Raw genomic sequence first — 14291 nt, 5'->3', positions numbered from 1 at the left:
AAGAGGACAAATATGATTATTTGATGGCATTTCTCTGAAGTAATTTTCCAGTGGTACTTCAAATCTCACTATGCAAAAATGTAATTTTCACACATTTTATTTTTGCATAGAAGATAGTGAATATAGCACTTTATGGGCCGTGTGACTTTAACAGGAAGGTTCCAGGGACTTTATGGAGGGAGCGGTTTTAATCATTCTCCAGAGTTGAACAAAGGGAAGCTTGTGCATGCTCAGGCACCTTGTGTAGTGCAACTTCAACTATGAAGACAGACAGATGATTAATACATAATGACTTGGTGACTGATAGAGATGTGTGCTAGACTGACATTTATTTGTTAACTTCCTAGTCTGATCTTACAATTTTCTATTGTGACTGTGATATCATATTTACCTTTATAAGCAGTTTAGCTGCTAAATGTAAGAGATACAGATTGAAAATTGCTGTTAATATGCATGTGAACATGTGATGAATCTTATGATAGATGCAGATCTCCTGCTGAATAATGATCCAAACATACACATTGAATCAATGTCTACAAACATACACATTGAATTAAACTAAACTTTTCAACCATTTTCAATAATTTTTTGAGTGGTAGCTGTTTATTAACTCTCCTGTTATGTTGCAGGTCAAATTGACACATTTTAAAGTGCAAAAATCTAAAAAGAAATTGTTAATAAAATGAGAAAATTTCGAACTATAAAATAGAATGAACAAAAACCTAAGTAATGTAAAACTACTGTATTTATGTTTAGGTCTTTCCAATGTACATTAAAAAAAGGTTTAACATGAATTTTCAGAAAAAACGAGTGTCAACCTCTTTGAACAATGATCTGTGAGAATTAAAGAACACCATTGCACTAAATATTGATTTAAAAGGTTAGTAATGTAGTTAACAATGAGATTAAAAGAATGTTTATTGAGATTTTTGGGGGTTCTGACACTTTTAGATAATGAAATATGCCCCGGGTCAAGTTGACCCAGGAGCATTATTGCTGTTCCTGAGAAACGAACATGACAGGAGGGTTAAATGACATTTCATCGGAAAGATGCTCACTTCTGTTGGCCAAAGTGGCTGAATACGATACACAAGTTTAAAAAAAAAGGTAAAGGTATTAGCATACATAACTTTTATTAAATTGGTTTGATAACCACAGAGCTTATAGCAAACAGCAGCTAATGTTAGCATTCAGTCAACGCTATCCACCAGCTGAAGAAGCTTAATGTAGAATTTTGAAAGTGTTATAAGATTCAGCAGGAACCGTATCGTCACACTTCATCCCGCAAAACAGGCCTTATGATAACCAAAATACTACCACCAGGTAACAGCAAATACTAACATGAAGTCACCACCTAGCTACCAGAACTGCCTCAATGCTTAACAAGATACCTGATAACTTAGCTGCCTTTAAAAGCAACACATGTTAGCATTCGACCACTTCTTTGCTAACACTCAAAAAGCAAATAGTGCCTTTTCTCTTTGGTAATACAACACGATGAATCTATCTTAAATGTCACCAAATATCTGTCTGGATTCCTTCAATCCATTGTCTATCAGCCATTTATTGATCAGGAATTGATGTCATGTTTATTTTGCTACTTCCTTGCTATGAATATTAATATAAAGACAACAGCATGATGTTGGGGGAAAATGGCTGCTATGTAAATATGTTCAATGGACCTGTGCTCTCTGTGAACTCACATGACTTGACTTCCTGTTTTGAAATGTGAGTCTCAGACATTGATCTCTGTTCCCGCTTCATGTGTCGTCCTGTGTTTATTGCTGATAGCCATCAGGGCGACCCGAGCACACACAAGGGACAGTTTAATTACACACTCTTTCTCCACGTGTCCATCAATAATCACACTGATGCGATCAGTCATGTGGTCGCTTCAATCAATACATGCAAGAGACGTTCAGTCAAACTCTGGATCAACACCAGTTTAATGGCGTCGTTACAGTCCTCATTTTACAATCTGCATTTTATATCCAGTTTACTATGAGTCTGCAGGTTTAAAGGGACATTGATTATTATTTTTATGCTGGAGATGCTTACATGAGATTCAAACTCATTAGTAGGTTGGAAACTAGGAGCTAGGTTTCAGTTTTTCCATGCATGAAAGTCCAATTCAATAGATTTATGAATTGCAGAAGACATTATGTCTTAGTACAAGGACATTGGTAGCAAAGTTTTCAGATTTTTATCTGAAAAACATTCTTGTGGCCTTTGGTTTTTCTTGCTGTATCGAACGAACATCCGGCTTTTCATTTATTGAAGACTGTTGAACAAAACGTAGTAAGCCTGTTTCATTTGATAAAAGACATTCTTGACATTTCCACTTGTGTTGCATTTCTATGTTTTTTCAAAGTACTTTGTATTTTTGCATGCCTCCAATCCAATCACCGTTTTTTTTTCTTGGAGTTTCCTCCTTTTCTGATCTTTTTCCCAGAGGATCATCTTCCTTCTTATGTTTTAACAGCATCTTTTTCCCGAAGCTGCTCCCTCTGCAGAAAAACAACCCCGTTACAGGATTTCAGGGAAACATCTACAGAGCTGGTATTGTCTTTAGGAAGCTGTTCGACTTGATGCCTGGTTAGAGAAGGTGAAAAATCAATCATTTCTCTTTACAACTGTGAAGCAGGCTTTTTTTTTATTCTTCTTGGAAGCCTTTGAGTTTTTTTGTTTTTTTTTAAAGAGGACTGTAAAAAATGAGCAGCTTTTAGAGTGTAGCGCTAAAACAGTCTTGTTCTCCTCCTCAGCTCTGAGCATGTGCTACTTACTCATGGTTTATGTGTGCTGAGCAGAGCTGGTATTAACAACACGATCTGGCAGTTCTGCAGAAATATGAGCGAGCAGATGACAAGTAGTTTGATAGGGAGGATGGTGTGTGTGAATGTGTGTTTGTTCTTTATGCATGATTAACAGAAAAACTGTCTCTGTGTCTTGTGGCAGGCTCGTCGAAGAAGTGAACAAGATGGGTAACAGTTTAAAGAGCTCCATACATCAAGCATTTTTCTTTTACCCTATTTGGGTTTTTTTTTTTGTGGGTGCATCAGTCATGTGACAGTAAATGTGAGCAGGAACCATAGACCAGTGTACTTACTTACATATAACTTATGTAGACATTTTTGAGGGTTTTTAAACCTACATTAAGCATAAAAGCCACTGTCACGCATGCACTGCACTTCTGAAAATGTCTTGACATATTATGTGAGGGGTGCATGTGAAAATGCAAATGGTCAAATCTTTTCATACTTTATGATACATGATTTCCTGCCAGTTCCCAAGTAAAATATCTGCCTGAAAAGGTGGGCGGTATATCCAACACACACAATCTCTAACCGGGATGAGCATGCTTAATCAGTAGAGACTTACTAGAGAACAGTGATTTATATTACAATATTAAGAAGATGATGTTAAGAGGTGAGATGAGTGTCAATGATCCATTCTGAAACAGCAAACGGATGGAGCCGAGAAGGGGACAGGCTTTAATTTTGGAAGCAGCAGTATGATTAGTTGATAGAGGCTGTTGCAAAACCTGGTTGTTGAATGAAGGGCTGTGCAGGTGATGAGAGAAGCAGAAGGGGATTGATGGGGAGATAAAGAGACACAGAAAGGTATGAATGAATGATGAATGAAGATGGTACAGTCTTCCTGCTTGAACTTGAACCTGAGCTCCCTTTCCTTAAAAATATAAGGGTCTGGCTTCCTGAATTTGTCTTGGAAATGTCGAGGTTTCCAGATTTCAAGAAGGAGTTCATGTGTTAACAAAGCTAGAGAAATTCTGACTCATTGGTATACCTGTTTGTGCATATCACAAATTATAGATGCAGCACAACAGTGAAGATGTAACAGAAGAATGAAGACAAAACAGTCAAGAAGAGAAACTCAAAAAGGTGCGGTTTAGTAAATGTGTCACCTGGGACAGACAGGGAACCTGCAGTTAAACAGATAAAAGTGTATTCAATAATGTTGGGACCATGTCCAAGCAGATTTAGAGCAGCATCAATGATAAGCACAATTTAACTGAAACCAGAATGATTGAAGTTTTTCTCCAAATTATGCTGTTAAGTTTAAGTAGATTTGTACAGAAACAGCTGGTAGAGCATGCAAATTTACATTTCTGTCAGTGCAGAAGTTTCATGAGTAATTATAATTAAATTTTACTTCTATCTGAGTTATGAATGTGGTCTTCTGCCACCAAATCTTCATCTGTATCCAGAGAAAAAAGCCTTTATTCATATTTTTTGCACACATTTGACTTCATCACAACCGGCTCTCAAATGCTTCCTTCCTGCTCTGTCAGATTAAATGAGTGAGCACACCAGCCTGTATATGTGTCACAAGTCAGACTTGGACCAAAAGGTGTGAGTGGTTTCCCTGCTACAAGGTCGTGGAGTGTTAGATTAACATCACACATCCCTGCTTCTGTCTTCAACACAGGCAGTACAGCATCTGCACAAAATCTGTGTATGCGTGGGTGTGCACGGGAAAGCCAATGAAACCCTGATCTCTCTCCTAACTCACTTTTGTGTGGCTTTGTGTGTGTATGCATGTGATGCATATGTGCAGCTTTTGCAAAAGTGTGAAAGGTGAGACAGAGCAGTTCATAAAATAACACCTCTGCTCTTCGTCGACCACTGTGGTGTGTTTGTGTGTGTTTGCAGTTTGCATGTATGTGTATTTTGTTGTGTTTGCACTAAGAAGAGTCTGAAGTTTATTTTTCAGCGTGTTACCCATCTGCTCGAACGCTTTGTTTCCTCCGTTTGCAGTCACACAGATCAATGAAAACATGAATAAGAGGGTCTGATCTGACAGCGTTCACACTGAGAAAACTGCATCACTCTGACAGCTAGTTAGTCATCCACTCTTCTCAGGCTGCACAAACACAAAAGAGGCTCTTTGAAAATGGCCTCTGCCTAAGGAGTTTGGCGGGAGCTTCGCCCTGACGAGGGCTCTGCAGGCTGGGATACACGGAGGACAACCTTCCCTTTGTCAGAGCGGGAGCGTGGGGAAAGCTGAACAGTCACAAAGTGTTACTTCAGCTGTCACCATATCTGGATGTGAAGTGTTACCCCAGAATTTCCCACCCACAGCATCCACGTCCTTTCATGCCTAAAGGCTATAAGTGGGAATGATTAAGCAGGATTTGCTGTCCATCCTAAACAATCCACTCCTCCTCCTTAAGCAAAAGCAGGTTTCCAGCTCTTTAGGGGTGAGTCATTGAGGGATCGCCAGCTGTGTCAGAGATAAAGACGATGGAGGAGGCTCTGACTGACGGCATGGAAAGTGTAAACACAGAGGACCTCAGGGCGTCTTGTCTTGTGACATCTGTCTCTTCTTCTCTCCCTCTGTGGTTTTTGTCTTCACTGGTGGTTGGAGGAGATTCACTCCCTTGTTTTTCTCTCCTCCTGTCATCCTCTCATCCTTTTCTCCGCTCTGGAAAAAAACAGCATTCCTCTGTGTAACCATTCCTGTCTCCTCTGCCCAGTAGGAAACTGCTGTCCGATCCATAAGTCATGATAACAACCGTCTTCCTCCTGTCCTCCCACACACACACACACACACACACACACACACACACACACACACACACACACACACACACACACACACACACACACACACACACACACACACACACACACACACACACACACACACACACACAGTGTTACACAGACAGTGGAAACGACTCCTTGCTCCGAGCATGATGTCAGACGTCTGCTAGCTGACAGGTCTTGCCATGGGAAAAACATGCATAAGTGTGTTTAAGTGTGTGTGTGTGCACACCACGGGGACCCTGCAGGCACATCGGCGTCCTCATGTTCCACATGTGTGTTAGCACACACTAAATACACATCCAGAGCTGTAACTGAGCCGCACTCACACCAAAGACAGCCTACCAGGGAAAACACTGATTTAAAAATGAAGCAGAGGATTAATTTCTTTGATTTTAGAAGGGAAATCTTGCTATGTGTTGTCGACATAAATTACAGGAATGATTAAACATTTATTTTTAATGCACTTTAAAAATCCATCTGTCCCTTTTTGAAAGAACTTCACTTTAATTTGGCCTCCCATCCTTTAGGCCGCTCTATGAAATGCCCGCTCTCCCCTGTATAGCCTGAGTTATTGATTTGCCATTATGTAGTATGGGGGAGAAAATCCATGGCGCTCCCTTTAAATAACCATCACACGAGGGCGAGAGAGATATATCACGGAGAAACCATATCGAATTGGAACACATGGGATGCACGGTATAAGCAGGGCAATCTTCTCTGTGTGTCTTACGTTTGACAAAGACGAAGCTGGTGAATTATCTTAAGCTTCGCTGAATCAGGATTTTCTGAAGACCCAGGTCCTGGGTGTTGTTGTTGAGGGGGATTCCTCCAACATGGAGGCTCCAAATATAAGTCTGCATGAATAAATATCACTCACTAAACATACTTTTTGTTATAAAGACTTGATCCTGAAAGTAAATCCTCAATTTCTTTTTTACTTGAGGTCAGGTGGAGTCTTAATCACATTGGCTAAACTGAATTTGGATACATAAGTGTAGTGTGGACCCTCTTCACACTAAAATACAATAAAGGGATTGGTTAACATTTGTTAAGGTTACGGGGGCCAGAAGTTTCCAAATGCTATTAGTACAGAGCCATATGGGTTGGCAAATTGTGCCATGGTGTTCTCATCTTTCTCACTTTTTTTAATGTTGTGTTCTTTGTTGTTCTTCTATTTGGTTTGTAGTTTTTACTGGAATGTGCTTCTTTGTTTACATGTGAATTGTTTGTTTTTACAGTTTTTATATGTATTAATACTACTGAGAAGGCAGCAAAATGTATGCAGCAATTGAGTCAATGATACATTTTCCTAAATATCCTGATTGCATTTTTTAAATACAATATCATATTGTGTTGTGTGGTGTCCTAGCATGCTGTATTTGGTCCAGTCATATTGTATCTTTTTGTCTTTGTTGTGTATTATCATATCATATCGTATCGTGTCGTATCGTATTGTATTGTATCGTATTGTGTCGTATCTTATTGTGTCGTATCGAATTTTATTTGACCTTCAATTTTAAACTTAGGATTGGTATCAGTAGGGGTGAAGGTTTAACTCTTTAGTCTTTGAAGTGAACAACCTGTGTTTAATCCCAACCTATGGGTCTTTGCTCCATGTCATCCTACACTCTTGTCACCTATCATTCCACTGTCCTTTACCCTTCAGTAAAAGCAAAAAAAAGATTGGATATCATGTTTTTAAATTAACAGTTTTGCCATTAATACATTTGATGTATACTAACTATCCACTATTTCTTTCAATAATAACCCTATTACGAATCTTATAAGAGCCTTTATTTTCAGTTTCAGTGCACAGGCTGATATATACCATATTGATGTGAGAAAATTAGACAAAAGGAGACATTAAGATATGTGCGTAATAAAAAAGTTTTGGTTAAGGCTCTGAGATTTGGAATTTGCTGATCCAAAAATAAATGAGATACCCCCTAGCATGGTATCAGGGTTGACAATCGAGGAAACATGAAAACGTTTATTTTCAAATAAAATCTCTTATTTGAAAAAAAGTATGAGGTTATAGTGTAGAAAATGATATTTCGATAAAAGCTCAGAAAATCCAAACTTTTATTTACTTTGGCTGAAAATTGTAAGTCAGATACAAACATGTCATCCAGTCATGAGTAGCGACTTTGGCCAGACATGAACCGAGGATTAAGACAGTTTATAGTCATTCCAGTCCCCTTATAGTTATTTTTAATTATGACAAATCTCTATTTTCAATCCAGATTATCTGGAAATTGAGGTTTGCATGATTCCAATTTCGACCTCTTGAACTGAAAGGAGACTCAAAGGAGCCGTCCCAATGATTTCAAACATGTTTGCTTTTTTGAATGTAAAGTCTGGATGTTTATGTCAGCATTGTCTGAGCTGGATCATGATTACAAATGACAGTGAGAGGGAGACAGAACTGTTGACAGTGTTCCCAAGCAACCAACCTTCATATTCTAACCCTGAGGCTAACATTAGCTAGCATGCGACTGTTCGCAAAAAACAGCAGGCACAATTTTATCTTCAGCTCTCACTGAACAGAAAATGAACCTGACCAAGTATTCTGTCATCCAGACTCATGAAGCCTTATGCGTTTTGTTTTTTCTCACTACTGAGCACACTACGACAAGCTAGAGTCTGTTTCTCTTTGTTTACATCTGCTTTGGCATGAAATCACTTGAGATGGTGTGCACTCTCTGGCACATCAAAATATCATTTTGTAAGTGGTGCACCTACGGTTAAGATGTAAGATAAAAAAAAATCTGTGTTTGTAACTATTTCTGCCTTAACTTTAAGAATATTGTCTAATGCATAACTGACACAGCAGCAGTGGGAGTCATTACAGGCCACACAGCAGACAAAAGCCTGTCTGTGCTGTTGTGTTCAGGAAGAGGCCCTATGCTCTGATGTGGCAGGCTGCAGTACCTGCGACACACAACTAGTTCCTGTGTTGAGTGTATGAAGTCTTGTGCATGTGGCAGAGTGATGAGCGACACACTTCCAGCTCTGCCTCTGTGAGTCCTGACAGGTTTGCCAGAGGCTATCAGCCTGAGAGGTGATTATAAAGTCATGTGGGTATTATGGCTTATTGCCTGGAAAGTTTTCTATCGTGTTGGACGTTTTTGTGCAAATATGAGCGCACAGAGAGAGAGAGAGAGGAAGAGGAAGAGGAAGAGAGGAAGAGCCTTATAGCTAGAGAGAACTATAGATAACATTGAGCTGAAGGGTCTCTGTTTATTTTGTGTTATAAAAACTGCAGAGCACAGCAGTTTCTGAGTTATTGTCACCTCTCTTTGCAGAAAAATGGTTCCCTTGCAGCTCAATTATCTCTCTAAATTTAATTCAAATCTTAATCCCTGTTGTGCTCTTTCCTCAAGTACAAAAAGCTCTCTTTATCTTTCAGCTCCTCCTCTCGAGCTCCTTCTCTTTGCTCTCCATGCAGCCAATGAAAACCAAAAGAGAATTATGATAAAGGAAAATGAAGAACAAGAAACGGTAGGGTGAACGACTGCGTGGTTGAATTTCCATATAGATAGACGAGCACATTAAACTTGTCTATCTGCAAGCTCACTGTCCATTCTTCCTCTTATTACATTTTGATGGAAAGATGGCTGCTCCATCTACATCATCCACTTGCAACAAGCCCCCCCCAAACATGTTCCTATCTGCCCCAGACACTTGATTGTTTTTGAACCAGTGTTGACCCCATAAAGAGGAACCATACGCCTGCTTTTTCCGGCCACAGTCTGTTGTGTTCATTTGTAATCTTGAGGTTCTTATTGCTCAATTTTCTTCCTCCTTCAAAAAACAGAATATTGCTTCAGAGGTTGTGGTGGAGTTGGGGGAAGAGAAGGGTTAAAAAAGGAAAAGAAAGACAGCTCCTCATCATGGTGCTTCCAGGCTTACATGTAAATTAAAACGCAATTAAAAACAGGCAAATAAGCTGTTCCCGGGAGATGGGGAAGAAGTGGAAAGGAGGGGGTGAGAAGGAAAGGGCTCTCAGGATAAGGGGCCTGCGTCACTCATCATTAGCATGGCATTAGAGTGGAGGGAGCTAAATCTGAACACTGGGTCACAGGCACATTTAGCTGCGTCTGCTATGAGAAAAATAACCGCAGCATCCTGCACAGAGGGAATCATTTCTGCTTTCTGCTGGAGCAAAATCCACACAATTACTCAGTGCATTATTCAGCCGTTGTTCTCTGAAGCGTACCATTGTGTGCTTACTATTGTGCTTCAAGTACAGGCTCACTATTGTGATTTCCTGCACAGAGCACGAGAGCAGCATCTATCATTGATGTGCGGTGGATGAATAATTTCAACATACAGTAGCACAGTGCTGCATTCAAGAACACAGAGGGGGTGCAGATTTCTTTTAGCAGTCAGACATGCATGCTATCCCCCTCTCTTGTCGTGCTGCAGCTCAATACTGTATCGACAAGTCGGCATTCAGCTGCCGGGATTCCACTGCACCACCTCCTTCCTCGACCCTCACCCCTGCCTGCCCCCCTCCCCTGGAAGCCTGGTGCTCTGTGTAAGCCCTCCCTCCACCTCCCTGCACCCCCTCCTTCCACCTCCCGCTCAGGCTCCTGGGTATGTTGGGGATCAATGGGGGAAGAGTATGCTGGTGGAAGAGGAGGTGGTGGTGGTGGTGAGGGTGGTGGTGGTGTGAGGGGGGTGAACCCCACACGACGGCAGCCTCGCAGGCAAGCAGGCGGTAGGGGAAGAGAGGGGAGAACGAGGGGAGGGTGCATCGAAGGGGGGTAGCCCACCCTGGCAGAGGAGCACCCCTCTCTGTAGACCTGTCGCCTCGCTGCAACAATGGCCATGACAATGACACTGGAGGAGGAATTTCCGCTGCCCCCCCCCCCAGCCAACTCCACACACACACACACACACACACACACACACACACACACACACACACACACACACACACACACACACACACACACACACACACACACACCTCCTCCCCCCATCTTCATAGTGCATTAAAATCTTCATGAATGGCTTCCTAATAGCTTTCATTTGTTACAATTATCATAATTAAACATATGTCAGGGGCAGACAAAGGAAACGGGAGATTTCTGTGTTAGCACCTGAAGCAGAAAGGATGCAGGCACTGGAGAAGGGTGGCTTTTGTTACAGCATAATTAGCCTGAATAGACTTGTATATTGTAATCATGCTGCATATTTACAGCAGCTAATTAAAGAGCTTCTATTTCAGTAACTCAGCATGTTTCTGTCTTGTGTTTTCAGCAGCAGTGTGAACCCTGGCTCTCCTGTCTTTGTGCTGTTTGTGTGCAGGTTTCATCTGGATGTCCTTGCTACATCAGCCTGTTTGATAGTGGAGCTTAATGACCGCCCGCTGAGCGCCGTGAGAATGGCTGTAGGGCGCTCTTAACATTTTTGCAAACCCCCCTCCTTGAAACTCTCTCTCTCTGTCTTTGCACTCTGTCCCTTAAACCAATCAACTCTTTTCTTCCTCATCACTGTAGAAGGATAAATCAGATGTTTGTCTCTCCTCCTTCAACTGCACCTTTTTCTTTTTCTTACCCCCTTAATGCATCAATTTCCCAGCTTCCCCTTCCTCATTTTCTCCTCATCCCTCCACTCTCTCAGTTGGCACTCCTGGCACTGTGGGTGGCGGCTGCCAAGGCAAGGGGAGGGCCTCCTGGCTTCCCCAATGAGCCACCAATTCGAAGCTCTCTTCTCCACTGAGCCAGCTGTGTGCATGAAGAGTGTGTGTGTCTATTTCTGACTCTGTGCCAGTGTGTGAAAGTCAAAAAAGAGGGGATTGAAGAAAGGAATAGGTGTTGCAATTTGTGTCCAAAAAAGGGTCATTAAAGACTTTGCTTCCTGCTGAGATGGGATCAGAGATCGTGACTTAACCTGACCCTGAACCTCCAAACTTGCAGGCACATAAATTCATTCCAAAAACATTCTTTCATGCACTCACAACCATCTTGTTTCCTCTGCTTGACTGTGCAGAAATATCGCCCATGTCCCTCAGACAGCCTCTCTAAATCAGTATAAGTTCAAAAGCTTTTAAAAAATCATATCTTTTTCTGCAATAAAAATCTCAAAGAAATATATTTTCTTTTTCATATGTGAACGACTGGAAGAGCCTTGTGGTTGAAATAAATTAATTCAATGCCTTCAAGCTGGAGATAAAAAAAAAACAGATTTGCTGACCCTGACTTTATCCTCCTGTTTAGATCAACAGCTTGTTTGACCTTGAGGGGCGCAGCAAGGACAGAATAAATGTCGGAGGGTTTCTACAAAATGGAGACTTTAAAAACAAGTCTAAAAATTTCATCTGAGAGAGTTTGACTAAAGGAAAGTTTTGAAAAGAACAGTTACAAGGTGCATCATATTAAGAATAACTGCATAAAAAGGTGTGAAGGAACGCACGAGAAGCCTATCTGTGCTGTTAAATGCGTCGTTTTCACAACTTTTTCTTAATCAAATTACAGAATCGGGGCGGCTCGGTTTTTATGCGCACCTTCACACACGTGTGAACTAGATTTTTGTGTCTTTTTATTTCTATGTCGTGTTTGCTCTCAGCTCTCTGTATCCAAACCAATCAGCTAAAATAAAATCGGATGATTTCAAGTCAGTGACTTGCATGAAGAGCAAAAGCCGCAGGTGAACGTCCAAAAGGGACTCACCTGGGTGCATTCCTGCGGGGACCTGGAATCAGCAGCACATCGTTAATATTTATATTAACTTATAAAGTCAAATGATTTGGTCAGGATATGATAACATCTCATGAATCACACAATGCTTCGGGTAATTTTGATCTTTCACATAGCGTTTCAGCAAAATTCAGAGCTATGGAGATTTTTCGGGGGGGACGAAAGGTTCCTTGTCCCTTCAGCCCTTATAATTAAAGTAAACCTGAGAAATGTTAATAATGAAAACCTCGTCGTTCTGCGCAGTGCTGATGAAAGTCTACTACCATGCACTACATTGATTTTTTTTTACAGGTGTGACCAAATGTATCGAGCTGTGATCAGCTCCCGCCTTCAGGTTGACTCAGAGGATTTTCTAAATGATTATCTCTGTCTTGACGCAGACATCTGGCGTCATTCCCGCCTGTGCAAACACTCAATGACACATAATTTGTATTTTGGGTACCTGGTGAGTAAACAGAGCTGACAGAGAATACCTCCCAACTCCTCAGAGGTTTCTCTACAATGCCCTGAGATCTCTGTGCTTTTCGATACTGCATTTCGATTCAATAGGATGCATTCAAGGACATAATGTTTGAGGAAATGGCACCATCGCTGCGCTATTTTAATCAAGAGCTTGTTTGTTAGTCACAAACTTAAATTCCCTCTTTCTCGGTGCTCTCTCGATCTCCCTCTCTCTCTTTCTCCTTTCATGCTGTTGCTGGGGAAGCAGGGCGTATGCGCTCCCTGGCCGCGGCTGAAGGGCACAGGGAAAAAACAGGGATACAACGAAATGTAGAGGCTTAAATCGAGCGCATTTGCGATAAATATACTCTGTGCCACTTCATGCACCAGTATCAAGACAAAAACTCGGGAATGATTGAGTGTTCAATGCGATATTTCGCCTCTTTTTCTCCATTACCTTATATGGCAGGGCAGGGATATATCGTGCCTGTATTTAATAGGCTGGCTGCTGCCGCTCTACTCAGAGGCTTCATTTAACCCTTGTGCTGCTGAATTATTTTTTGAGCAAGAAATGCATTGGTTCGAGCTCGTTTAATTCTCATTTAAAGCCATTAATACGACAATGTCGAACGAATCGCACTCATTGGACGACAATCATGCGTAAAAGTCGCAATTTACGCACATAAACAGGCAATTGATGCACGTTGCGCGTTTTCTCTTATGTTTCCAATCAAGTCTCCATAAATCCTTTGACTTGATGTGGCTGACATTTACAGCACCGAGTACACATGCGTTTGGGTTGTGGTTTATGCTTATGGATTTAAACTGTCAAGTCAGACAAGCTACAACCAACATTACACGTAATAACCGACTGAGTTACTTTGGGGGGAATCAAGCTATGCGCACTGCAGTTTCCCATCAGAAAGTTGCCACAGGTAGACAGTGTGCTGCACGGCAGTCTTCTGCTGCTGTGAGTTGAATTAATGGCAGTTGAGCCCAGAGGACATGGCACCGGTTAGATGATCAGAGAGGGTGTGTGACCTATATTTGCAAGGCGCTGTTATAGAATATCGGAGTGGAGGTCTACACATGTAGCCTACAAAGCTGTGCTGCGTTGTGGGGGATCGGAAATAAAAGGGGAACTTATTCTTTATGAGTGTGTCAGCTTCAGTTAGAGTGATCAACAAGGTTTGGTTCCACAGTGCAATCACTTTCAAACCATAGAAGATTGCTTTTTTTACATAAATCTCCTTTTAAAAACGGTTTATTCTGATGTAAAGACAGGTTTTCACTAAAGAGACAACCTCAAATCCTTCAGCTAGTTTGTATCTGTCAAATGCCCACATAACAGCTTGTCTGATCTTATTTCAGTTGGAAAGTAACAATGACATCTATTTTTGTGTCTGATCTCAACTAACATCAATACATAATTTGGACTTCAATAAAACTTAACCACTCGAAATGTTCACCTTAAATCAGCTATTTGGGGAGGAATTTCCATGCTGGAGGCAGCTAAATAGTATAGTGGACTTTATGCATATGTGCTGTGACAGTAATAGTGACTGGATTTGAATTT

The sequence above is a fragment of the Notolabrus celidotus genome, chromosome 20, assembly GCF_009762535.1.
Source record: "Notolabrus celidotus isolate fNotCel1 chromosome 20, fNotCel1.pri, whole genome shotgun sequence".
NCBI classification, from domain to species: Eukaryota; Metazoa; Chordata; class Actinopteri; order Labriformes; family Labridae; genus Notolabrus; species Notolabrus celidotus.
The sequence above is the reverse complement of the archived record's forward strand: the minus strand, read 5'-3'. Positions refer to the sequence as shown.